General features: G+C 39.1%; 1 protein-coding gene across 5 annotated transcripts in view; it reads left to right on the plus strand.

The window, feature by feature from the left end:
- Nucleotides 1-12,836, plus strand: part of AUTS2 (activator of transcription and developmental regulator AUTS2) — a 761,980-nt gene that overhangs the window by 344,504 nt on the left and 404,640 nt on the right. The gene's annotated exons all lie outside the window — the stretch shown is intronic.

Here is a 12,836-nt window from a genome sequence, read left to right on the forward strand (position 1 = left end):
CTTTTTTGCCTCCATAATATCTGTAGGAGAAACAGATTATGTATGTCCACAAACAGGTGAGTAAAATGCAGCAAGACTTTTTCTGTAGCATTGTTCTGTATAGTTAATAGTATAATCGAAGACTGCTTTTATCTTTTCATCAAACTCTGGGGAAAAGAAAACTATGTAGTATTCAATTACATGATGAAAAAACTTTGTTGCTCTCTTGTCAGATTCCCAGAACATAATTGTCTTCTGTTAGTACATGGTGAAGTTTAGTCTTTTTTCGTAGGTCTGTGATCCTATAAAAAAGATATGGGATTAAACTGAGTAATGTGTGACCTCACATGTAAAGTGTAAAATGCAAGCACAGAAATTGCTTAATACGTGGAGAAATGCCATGTCCTGCTGGATTTACCCTGGACTTCAGCACAGACTATATATTCCTTCTCCTGCCAGTGGTAAGGTGTGAAGGGAGCATTACTGAGTGAAAAAGACTTGTGCTAGTTTTTCTAATTAGACCAAAGCCCATATCAGTGTAAGGTAAGGTAAGCTGTGAAACAGGAAAAAAAATGGTTTCTTTTTTGTCAGCGCTTTCCCTGTTTTGTGTTGTGCGTATTTTTAAGAGGAAGGGTGTGAAGGGAGGAAGAATATCAAATGGCTCAACATGTATCTTGCATTAAGATTAAAACTAAAACTCTGTGCTTAAGAGCAAATTGCTTTCCTTTGTCTGGGCGCTTGAAATTCAAATCATATGAACATATACAGAGATGCTCTGGAATGGCACAAATATAATATGGGATGAAAGGCTTTACCGTATATAAATAAATCTTTTTCTCCTTATAGCGGGAGCTGAATATGCATGTTTTAAGAACAATGTTTAGATTCATATTTAGGAAGCAGAGGTAACAGAAGAAAAGCCATCTGCTGTTCCTTGCACCATACTGTCTGTGGGTTGGTCCAGTAAAGTGAAAATCTGGAAGGTGTCAACATCCCCTATGCTCCAGCAAAAAGCCTGAAAGTTTCCAATTCCTACCAAGTTAGGAATTCAGTAACAAGAAGAAGCTTAACATCTTCTTGTGCCAATATATTGGCACTTAAATTGTCCTGATTTGGATCTGAGTAGGTGGGGGAGACATCCCTTATTAGGTTCCATTAATGCGATACACTTTCTTACGTATAGTCACTGGAAGAGGATTTCTTTAACTTCCTTTTTCCTTCTTCACTAATAGCCTAGTAATCAAAAAAGTCCTTCAGTAAAGCCACTTTTACACGTACCCAGTTTTGGATAAAACTTGAGATTTTTTTCCTTCCTCTTCTTATTCTGAAAAGTTGTTTTTAGGATTATCTTGCTTATTGTTTTAAAAAAGTCCATACCCTTATTAACTTACATGGGACAAATAAAACCCAGATGTGTTTTGTGGTACCAGACAATGAGAAAAATGCTCCAGAATGATCCACTTAGCATGTGTTTCTGATAAAAGTAATTATTGTATTATCAAAGTGCAAAAGAATATGCGCTTGAATTGTCTTTTTTTCAAAGCTTTCAACTAGAGAAGACTTAGTTTTTGTGTTTAGTGCTAACCCAGAACATCAAAACAAGGGCCATTGGTTTCAATTGAAACAGCAATAGTTTTTAGCTAAATAGACAACAATAAAGCTTTTGCCTGTGGAAATTACTGATCAATATATGTTGTACTTTGGACTACAGAATATCACATACTGTAGCGCGCCACAGGAAACACAGGTAGCCAGGTAAGTTAAAATGGACTGGCACCAGATTCACTGTCCAAGAACATCTACTACAGCAAGCAGAAACACAGGTGGAGGCAGGTTTTATTCTGAAATGAATGAATACTGAGATATGAATAGTAGCCAATATTTGCTGTTTAAATCCAAGTATTAATGGAATCTTTTCCTTCTGCCTAGATCTGTACTTTAATCATCAGAGTTCATTACTGCTTTTACCCTTCTCAGTCTCCCTTCTCCAGGAGCACTGGCTTCTTGATAGAAGTACCTCTCCAGCAGCACATGCCTTTGTGTTCTCTGCTGGGGAAAATCATCTTTTCTATAAAGAGGGTACTCTAATTACTACTTAGGGAAGCAGACTGAGATGATGTATTTATCATGAAACCTATAGCCAACGTTGGCGGCAGAAGCAAATGTGTCTTGTATTAATGAAGTATCGCTATCTTTTCTGTTATTTGTGTGTTTCTTTTTTAAAGCTTGAATGAACCAGGAGTTGTACTTCTCTATTAGTTGCTCATTGACTTTGGAGTAGTAAGTATCCTTCGTGTCAAATTTGTCCTGTTGCTTTGCAGCATTATTAGAAAAACAGCGGCTTTACATGGAAATTTTTGCACAAGGAATAAGAATTGTTTATATGAAACAAAAACATGAACTAGTCACAACAATAAGATGTGAAGCTTCAGAGCTAGTTCCTTTTTTATTGGGGGGGGGGAGGAAGGGAGGTGGAATGCTTAAATCTAATACTTGAATTTGCTGATTTTGCTTTCATTCATGTAAGCAGGAGTTACCTTAGTGTAATTACAGTAGGAGAGATGTAATTGGTGAGCAACCAACAGTGTATCCACCCTGTTCTGTACATAATCGTGTGTACTGTGGGCAGAAAGGGGAAAACGTGTTCACTGGGGGAGACAGGCTTTTCTCCCCCAGTAGTTGGTAAGAATGAAGGGCTTGTATATTTGGAGCATGTTACCTAGCATGTACAAAATGCAAATAATTCTTGTCAGACTTGGAATCTCCTTTACGAACTATGCTTATGCGAGGCACTAGGGTTTGATGGAGAGTCATGTGTCTGCAGTGCGTATGGATGCTGTGCATGTCACAGCAAAGCAAAAATTATTCTTGGATCCTTTCATTTTATAGAGAGCCTCCTGAGATCACTGAGTGTTTAAGGAAATGTTTATAAACCTGATGCTTCCCAGTAATACAAAATCATTTTTCTATTATCTGTATGATTGTTCTATCCTAGAAATTCATTATGCACTTCCAGTAGCAGTGAGGAAGGCTAAACACTTACCTAGTGTTATGCTCTGACTAGGTAAGTTTTTGAATTGGGAAGATGGAGACTGGATTCTTATGTTTGTGTTTCCTCTGTGTTAGCTTCATGAAAAATAAACGGTAGAGGAAAAACTTGCATGCTCTGGGGAGGGCATTCACACTGCCAGCTTTGACAACCTACCTTCACTCTGCAGTCAATACGGAGTGTTGGGAATCTCCATTAAGTGTTTCAGCCTAACTGGTAGGATCAGAACTGCCGTTGATTAAACAGGCTTTCTAATTAGGTGCTTTCAGCAAAGTGGGACATGTGTGAGTAACCACTGAATGAGTGCTAATGATGCAAAGTTGTTGAGGACTTGTAAGTACCTCTCCATGTTTTCTTCAGTTAGGAGCAACCTATCTTCCACTTCATTCACAAGTGCTAAAATGTTCCGTAGATTTTGTTGAAAAGCCATTTTCACTGTTGCTGGAATCTGTTTCACCTGACTTGCCACTCATTGTCAGAGTGGACACTTTCCTGTCCTTTTTACGTATTATTAAATCAATAGTGAGGAAAGAACAGACAAAGTTAAAAATCAGACCTAATATTCTAAGCCTTTTGCACTGACCTGACATTGTTTCCTGTGGTCCAGTTTATGATTGCCACATGTAAAAATGAAACATTTGGACATGCTGTTAATATTGGTGTGCCCTAACAATTATAACTGTATACTTCCTGGAACATCTCCCAGTTGTCTTTGATTCTTTTTGCATTGCAAATTATCATTGTCTATCGTCAAAGGTAGATCAGGTACATTATGTCTCATTAAGAAGTCACATAAGTTAATTAGAAAGTATTTAGAAAAAAACTTTCTAGCTTTAAAAAGTTTCTTGAACTTAATTTATTTGAATTTTTAATATTGTTTAGCTGTCTATGATTTTAAAAGGTTGAGAGAGATGTTTTAGAATACAATTGGAATTTGAGTAATAGTTAAAAACTTTTTGTTTATCTGACTATGGAAATTGTTTTTTGCTAGTTTTCTTTCTGTATCTTCCACCCAGCCAAACTCACATTAAAGGATACAGGTGGTTTATTGGTTTCCAACATAGAACAGAAATCAAAACCTAAACAACTTTGCATTTTATTTTTAAATGATAAATCCATTTCCCAAGATAGTTAGGTTTATTTTTAGTTCCTGGCAACTTGTTTCTGTTTCTTTGATTGGTCTGCTTCTCACGTCTTTGTGGCAGTTTCTGAAGGTTTTGTGGTTTCGTTAAGGGGGTGGGGAGGGGAATGTTGGTTAGCAGTTTACCCCCCCCCCCCAAAAAAAAGCATAGAGTTTGTGGATTTTCAAAATGGGTTAGAATTTGGTAATAAGCTGGTGACAGTAACAAGTCTGGGACGTTGGAAGGGAGAAGGATGCTCCAGTGACACTTCTTTTACCAGATAACAGTCTTACTCCTCCTTAAAAATAAGGAATTAAAAAAGAAAAATATGATTTGCACATGGGCCGGTGACTCAGACAAACATAAACTGTGAGCATATTCCCAAAGGCTCTAGTTAATCAATTGCGCTATCCGATTTGGCCCTGAGTGGGTTCAGTTCAGCAGATGTCTGCGAAGTTACAGCACGCTGCTGGGATGCTGTGTTGTGCAGCGTTGCGTTGTGTTACTCGGAGCTCTAAAAACTCATCCCAAGGCGAGTAAGTGGAGCACCAGCAGTATGAGGATAGGGACGATGGGGAACAAGTATCTGGTCTAGACAAGGCCAGCTATTTCACTGTGCAGTAGGACTGATTTTCACCTAAGACATAACCTATAGAAGAAACGTGGAATCAGTTGTACCAGCACATGCTCTGGGCTCTCATTCTCAAGTACAGCCCTTAAACCAGTAGATTTTCCTTCCTTGCCTGGTCTATATGCCCTGGCAGCAATGCTAAGTAGAGTCTCTACCAGTGCTCTGGTTTTTGGAAGTGGTAGAATTGGTGGTGATGTTGACTCTTTTCAGGTGGGAGTGTGTTGAAAGACTCAACATTAGGTTACAGTAAGACCCATTAGTTTCCACAGGAAAGGAGCAAGCAGCTCAGATAAAAAGCATCATGTGGAATAGACTGAAAAAATCAGCTGGCTGTTGTGATATAGGATATAATAATTTGCTTCTTCATGTACTCAGTGATGTTGCTAAATAAAAGTGTTTTTTTCAGGTAGGTTAAGTTACTTGGTTACCTCTAGTGCTTGATTTTAGAAGGCAAACATTTAAATGTATTTTGCTTATGTAAAAGTGTTTATACCTCTTAAATACTGCGAGGTCTACAAAAGCACTACACCACTAGGCTGTTTGGATGCACCACTCTTAATAAACTGTCATGTCCTCTGTGAATTCAGTTGAAAAGACAATCCTTGTTATCCTGTATTTGGCACTATAAATCATTGTTAACAAATCCTAATTTGCTTAGTAGGGTAATGAATGATCTCCAATTTTCTCACTGTAATTAGTTTTACCAACTATTATTGCAGAGGGTATGCTGAAATCCATTTTAGCTTCGCTCTAAAAATCTCCATGTGCCTGTTCTTTGGAGGAAGGAAGCTGACAAGAGAAGTTAAGAACCTTCAGACAGTAAATTCAGGAAGGGTGGACAAGGTTCCCAGTATAAATCTCTCTGTGGGTGGTCATTACCTATTAGTACTTGCAGACCTCAGCAGAGCAGCGAGACCAGGAAACCCTGGTGTTTCTTTATCTGAAATATGTTAGGTGTTGTCTTTTGTTTCCAGGAGCCATTGAAAATGCTGCTGTAAGGGAGGCATCATCATTGCCGAATAAAAACATTGCTTGTAATAAAACCTACCCCAGGTCTATTAATTTTAGCATTTATAAAATGCAATGTTGTTCCTAGGGACAACTGAGGCTCATTAAAGAGTTTACTAACAGTATGACCATCAAAGCAAGAAGAACAGCAGAAGCAGGCATATGTGCATTTCCAGCAACCTGCTAATCATGATGAGAGTAGCTGGAGCACAACAACTGTTTTTGGAGAACAAAACCCTGTATTTTTCTAGAGGTTAAAAGAAACGTGTTTAAGTCAGTATTTGAGGATTGTTTGGGCAAGCAAAATAAGTTACCTGGGCTGGAATTTAGTCAAGACCGGTCTCTCATCAGATCTGTTCTGAACATAGATGTTGGTCTGAGTTATTTTTGCAGGCCTTCTATTTGAATATGATGTTTTGCATTTACAAATGTTAATCCTTACAGTTCTTCTTTGAGTTGGGTGAACTGATGTCCAAATCTAAAACAAAAGGGGAAAGCAAGCTACAGCAGTAGTTTCTTACCCAACTAAGCAGAACTGAGAGAAGATTTTTGATCTTTCAGGTTTACTCTCTCATTACTGAATGACTGAGTTTCATTCTCGGGGCAATGCAATGATTAATTCCTTTAGGACAGACCCCCAGATACTTTTGGTGATTCAGGAGATGATGACCCCAAGGAGATACTAGTTCCAATAGAGTAATGCTGCGCTAGAGTGTGCTTCTTGGCTGTCTTGGGTGGCCTTCCTCCTTGCCCATTCCTGCTTTAGTTGTTAGAATTGAGCTTTTTTTTTTTTTTTTTTTGTACAACTAAATCTTTCCTATTTATGTAATATCTTTGTCTCAGTGGTGCCCTTTTGTGTGTAGTTCCTGTGGCTTTTTTTGTGGCATGGTGTTACATGTAGTGCTTTCCTATTTCTTCACCAAACACCTAGGACTTTTTAGCCCTTTTTCCTTCTGCTTCTTTGTATGGTTCACCACTTACCTCATTGGAGTCCAGTCATTTGCCCAAGAATAACAAATGTGATGAATGGAGGTGGCTTAGGGAAAGGAAGGCAGTAAGAAAAGAAGGAAATTAGGAATTTTATGTATTTGAAGAGGTGATCTGAAAATCTGCATTATTTGCCAGAAGGGTCTCTAACTTTTGTCAGCAGCAGAAGAGAGATGAGTGTTGCAAGTGGTTGGCAAGAAGCATCATTTGCAGTTCAAAAACCTTGGGGCATATTCAGTATGTATTTTTGTTGACACTTCAGATGAACTACCTTAATCATTTTAGACAATATTCAACAAAAATCAATTTATAAAATTATCATCATGATCCTTTATAAGCAAATTTTTATTTTTTAATTTCCACTTCTGGAGATTATAAGAACTACATAAGGAGCAGAAAGACTAAGAATTGCTGTCAGTCTAGATTTGGTCTCTAATGCCCATGTTACACGTAGCTCATCTTTATTACTTTTTGCCATTGGCCTAGAATAAATATATTTTTTGCTCATCATCTCTTGCAAAACAAAAGAACTATTATTTTGTGTTCCCCCTCTTTCTTTTTCCCATAACATGTGACACAAATTACAAATGTGAACCTGAATAGTAAAGAATTGCTACACTGATTGCTAAACATGCATTATGGTGCTTTTAAACTCATTTCAGGTCATCGTACTGCAAATTAGTTTGATTGCAAGCAGTTAAGCTGTCATATACAAAGCCTCCATCTTCCAAGGGTCTCAGTTTCATATCATTAAGGAGAATGTTCAGTAGCATTGAAGGAATGCATTGTATATTTAATATTTTTGGAGGAATGATAGTGTTGGGTCTCTAGAGGGGTTTCTATATCATTTCATGAAAAGGAAAGAGGTACATAGTCCATGAGTGTAGGGTGCTTCTTTGATAGTCCTGGTTTGGTAGCTTTTGAACAGCTTGTGTAGAGGTTGTCGTCCAGGTTCTGCACAAAACAAGAGCCAGTTTGCTCATTAACTGAAGATATGAGAGTCCTGGTGGAATTCTTTTTGTAATGCAAGTAGAAAGAGCAACACTGGACTGTTTCTGATGCATATTATCTGCTGATGTTACTGTTTGTGGTGCAATTCTAGTTAAGAAAATATAAAATGCATATTTTATCCCACGTTCATTTAAGAAAAATTGAAGAGTTATGGAAGATTTTGCAAGATTTCTGCATTATCTAACTAGAGAATTTATAAAATAACACACTCGTGCAAAAAGAAGAGATCATGGCAAAAATACTGCAATAAGAAGGATTTAAAACGACAAAATCTGGTGACTTCCCTGAAAAGTGGGTTTTGGGTCAGTGCTGTGCTGGGAACACCAAAATGTTGAGTGCTGTGCTGAGATGGCATCAAAATTCATCCTGCTGCTGAGCACAGGAGCTGTGTGCTGTTTGTGTCTGCTTCGCAGAGATGAAACTCAAAGCTACTGCGCAAACTTGGTGACCTCAGAAATCGCCACTACTGTCACTTGGCTAACTGAAAAGATTACTCTGGAGGAAGACAGTGCAAAAGCCCCTAAGAAAGTAGGTGTATATATATATGGCTGGATTAATGATGAGGAGAAGCCACGTGATGGTATTATTTTGATGCGAACTTCCTGAATCTTTTCATTTTGCCATTTTCTGAAAAAATACTCTCTCTCCCTATTTCTTGTATTTTGGAAAAGCACATTTACTAATTCAGGCTACACCTTACTATTTCACCTTTTAAACAACAGATTTTTTTTCTTCCCACTAAACTTAGAAGAAATGAAATGCTGGTATAGCTTAAGTAGGGAAATCACTGCCCTACTACTGCGTGCGCTCAGTTCTGAAACTTACCCAAAGTAAGAATTGTTCCTATGTGAGTGCCTAGTGTTATAGTGAATATTAGTATATTCTTCTTTTGAGTCACTTGGAGGGATAGTAGGATGGTACCTAAAGCAGAGAACACATCTCCTGATTGCAAGAATTTAAGGCTAAATTTCCCAGAATAGAGTCCAATCCTCTTTCTCAGCCTTTTATGTCAGAACTCAAAATTGCTGTCTGATAAAATGTAGGACACCAGATTGAATTACTTCATTGAACCAGTGCTGTCCCCTGTTAATGGTAATTGCACGGATATAGCGGTCTTTCTTGGCAACATCTCAGATATTTACCTCCCACTGTTTTTCAATTCAAACCTTTGATGAAAATATTCCCAGTACTTCTTTAAAGCAGACACCCAACTGTCTTTCTTGACAAAGGCAAGGTCTTTAAATCAGATCCTGACAATTTGTGACACAGCAGTCTATCTAAATCACCTTTTACCTATGTCACCGTGTCATTTCCTGAAAAAAAAGTGTCCATCAGAGAAAGGTTGCTGAAGGCTTGGTGCCCGGAGAGTCTGTGTATGTGGCAGAGGGGAGCTGGAAGATTTGTGTGTTTGTTTTGGTGGAAGTAATTAGATGAAGACTTGTAAAGTTGTGATGCATGCCGTAATGGTTTGTTACAAATATTTTGAGGTGCTTTGTCCATAGGAAAACATTATTAGGCTATTGCTGCTCTCAGATCATTAGGAAGTGAAGGTCTTTGACAGCTTTTTCTTTAATAATGGCGAATCTGTTTTTTAAAAAAATCATACCAATTGTTTTCTTCTTCACTACACCTGAGGGTTAATGTGCGTTCAGCCAAAAGAGCTTATTCACCTCCCGAAATCTCATCTCATCTCATTTGATGTTCTGAACTCTCCCTCTCACAGAGGGATGTGGGTGCCACATCCACCATTCCAAATAGCAAATGCTATTGTTCCAAACCATCTTGCGTCATGATGAGTACTCCTTTGACTCGTGCAATCAGATCAGTGCAGCTTTCACTACCAAGCTTGCTGTCTAGCTTTGCTGGAAGATGGCAACTGTTCACTGCAGTGCTGGAGGGTTTTCCAAGAGATCTCTTTGCATTACTGGATATGCTTTTGGTACGAACTCATGGTTGGCATATAAAAGCTGCAGTTGGCCATATTATGTAGCGTCGCTGTAGAATTACTAGGAAAAAATGTGATAGTCACTTGCTTGTGAATGAGGAGAAAGTAATTTATGTGAGTATTTTGAGTGCTTCAGCTGTTTATGCAGTGGCCTGTATAACAGTGCTCTTCAGCACAGAGATGTGCGTTTGTGTAGTGGGTTTGTGGTAGATTGTGCAGATTTCTAGCTGTTATGGTAATAAAACTTTTTAATAGCGTTGACTGTTTGGTCCACCTTTGCAGATGAAAAGAGATTGTTGTTAAACAGCAGAATAGACACCAGCTATAATAAAAGATCATGAGCTAACTTCATTAGCAAAGTGCTAACCTTTGCCAAGGAGGATGTGTCTGTCAGGGATGGTGATGAAAGACAAGCTTGGAGGAAAAAAATGACTATTCTGCCCTGCATGTGTGTGCCAAGCTGGTTCAGAGAGTGCAGTTCATGTTTGGAGTGGCATCGCTATAGCACATGATGACACTGTGCCATTTGGAAGCGAAAGAAGCCTTTCCAATGAAGGGCTGGATTGTTGGGCATGTCAATGAATGCAAGAGGAATATGGTGCAGTTTCAAGGAATCATTCTTAAAGCCAGATGGAAGGGTTTTCATGCTGCACAGTTGAAAGAAGAGGTAGGAAGAAAAGAGAGAGGTTTAAGATTTTTAGAACACTTCAGAAATTTCCCTAGAATAGATGCTCTTGGAAATTCCACTTCCCTCTGCTGTGTTTTGTGTTTTTTTGCACAGAAGAAAAATGCAGAAGAGAATTACCACTTCTTCCCCCACTCCAGTGCTTATCTTTTTGTTTCTTAGATGGCTTCTGAAGATGGAAATCACTAAATTCAGACAAACAGTTTAATGGAACTACCACACCTTAAGGTATCCAGATTCCACTTTCTTTTCTATAATGAAATACATCATTAGAGGTATTAATTGAAGTTATTTGTACTACTGTGCTTTCACACAGCATAGTATAGCAGTAACTCTAGAAATTTTCGAACTGCAGCCCCCTGTATTTCTGTACAGACGTGCATGCACATAAGCTGGAGAACTGGCAGCACAGACGCTGGGAGAAGGAATGTGTTTTGGGGCTCTCTGAAGGGCTCCGATGCTAGCTAGTCCATCTGCAGACAGATCACTTACACTTGGTGATAAGCCACCCTCTTCTTCTCTCTTCCTGCCTCCCCCGCAATAGCAACATCTGGCTCGCAGGATTGTTTCCACCTTGAAGTGGCAGCTGTGTCAGAGGCGATGTGCTTTTACAGCAGAGAATGGAAAAACACAAGCAAACCTGAACCCCATGCTGGCAAATCCAAGCAGACACCTTCTGAAAGCACTGTGTCTTCTGCTGTCTGCTTAGAGTTGCCAGCTTGGAAGAGCCAGCCGTGAAACCTGGGATGCAGTTAAACACCACCAAGGACTTGTTTGCTCCCTCCCCATTCCCTGTTCCCCACTGAACACAAACTGTGAGAAGTCCAAGAACTGCTGTGATGCCAACAAGAGCAAAATTACTTGCAGCTGGTGAATGCCACCTGCTCCTGCCGAACTTCAGCCAAAACAGTTTCCTCCCTGGAGTGCCCTGGAGTGGAGAATCCAAAAGCTGTTCAGAGCAGGGTGATATTTAGTGTAGATGGGGAAGGACATTGCAATTCTTGCTTGAGAGCTAAGCTCGTTATGCAGGAGGTCTCTCTGATGGCTCTCTCTCCTTGCCTTTCCAAACTCCTCATTTTTCTAGTATGTTGCTTATGAATATTAATTCAGCCCTCTCTTCCTTCATATGCCATGCTTTTCCCCATCTAAGTGGATGCAAATTTAACGTGGTTTTAATATATATATATAAAACCTGCAAATGATGTCAATAGCAGAATGTCTTCCTTGAAGGCCCTCTGAGGTAGTCACGCAGCACACCTGATGCCACTGTTTTCTTCTATGGTAGAAGCACTTCTTGACCCTGACGAAAGAGAAGAAACTCAGTCTCTGTTCATGCCCCTACCTTGTGATTCCCAGTGATTCTTATTCCTCATTCGTTCCTAGCATCATTTGTTTGCCCAGTGTATCCCAGTAATTTGCAGATTATTATTATTATTTGTCTACGGAGTATATACTGTTTACTTCAGTTATCTGTGGTGTAGAAACAGTAAATAAAAGGACAACATCATTATGAATTAGTATCAAGAGGCCATTTGGCAGCCTTGTTCTTTCTCACAGACTGTTTCACGGGTTCAGAGAACTTTCTTCCAATTGAATCAGTAGACTTTTTATTGTATTTCACTAGAAAACCATCCATGTCCAAATGTCTACATTCATTTATTTAAAGGAAGGTTTTGGAGAATGCTGTTGTTGCGTTGATCTGGTAACAGTTTTATCGGTTCTGCGTCGGCTTTTAGGCGTAAGGAACTCAGTGAGATTGGCTTATACAACAGGCACTTGCTTAAGTACCTTTCAGAGCAAAAGCCTAAGTTCATTAATTTTGTTGGTTGTGCAGACATTAGTCATTGCTTCTTGCTTTCAGTTTTATTGTTCAGTTCCCAGTGTTTTTCTTCCTCCCTCTGCTTTGCTATCACTGTCTAATTTTTATAAACCCACTGCAAATTTGCTCTTCATTCATTTCTGAGCTCAATCGTGAAGTCCTTTTTCTTGCCTAGCTTCAGTCCAAATGCCTGAAGTGATAATAACTAAGTCCTCTTTACTGTTTACCTGAAGGTAGGTTTGAAGGGACTTCATTCCTGCCGTGACTTTTAAAAAGAAAGCTTCAGACAGCACATGGGATAGCTATGATGCTCATGCTGTCATCAGCTCACTTGCGTGTGTAATTTTAAATACAAAATTAATCATGGTAGTCTTTTAATATTGGTAGCCTAGTTCTCTAAAGTTTCTAGGTTCTCTCCAGGAACCTTCGTGAATGAGGTCCTCCGCCTGATGTCACTGAATATGTATGTGAACAATTGAAAGTCGGGGTTTTTGAGAAGTGGTGATCTCCAGAACTTCCACCGCTGCCCTGTTCTGTTCCTCTCAGCTTTCTTTCCCTCATTCCATGTTGCCTGGAAATACATGCTTCTGATAGAGGATAC

Source organism: Anser anser (assembly GCF_964211835.1).
Source record: "Anser anser genome assembly, chromosome: 20".
In the NCBI taxonomy this organism is placed as follows: domain Eukaryota; kingdom Metazoa; phylum Chordata; class Aves; order Anseriformes; family Anatidae; genus Anser; species Anser anser.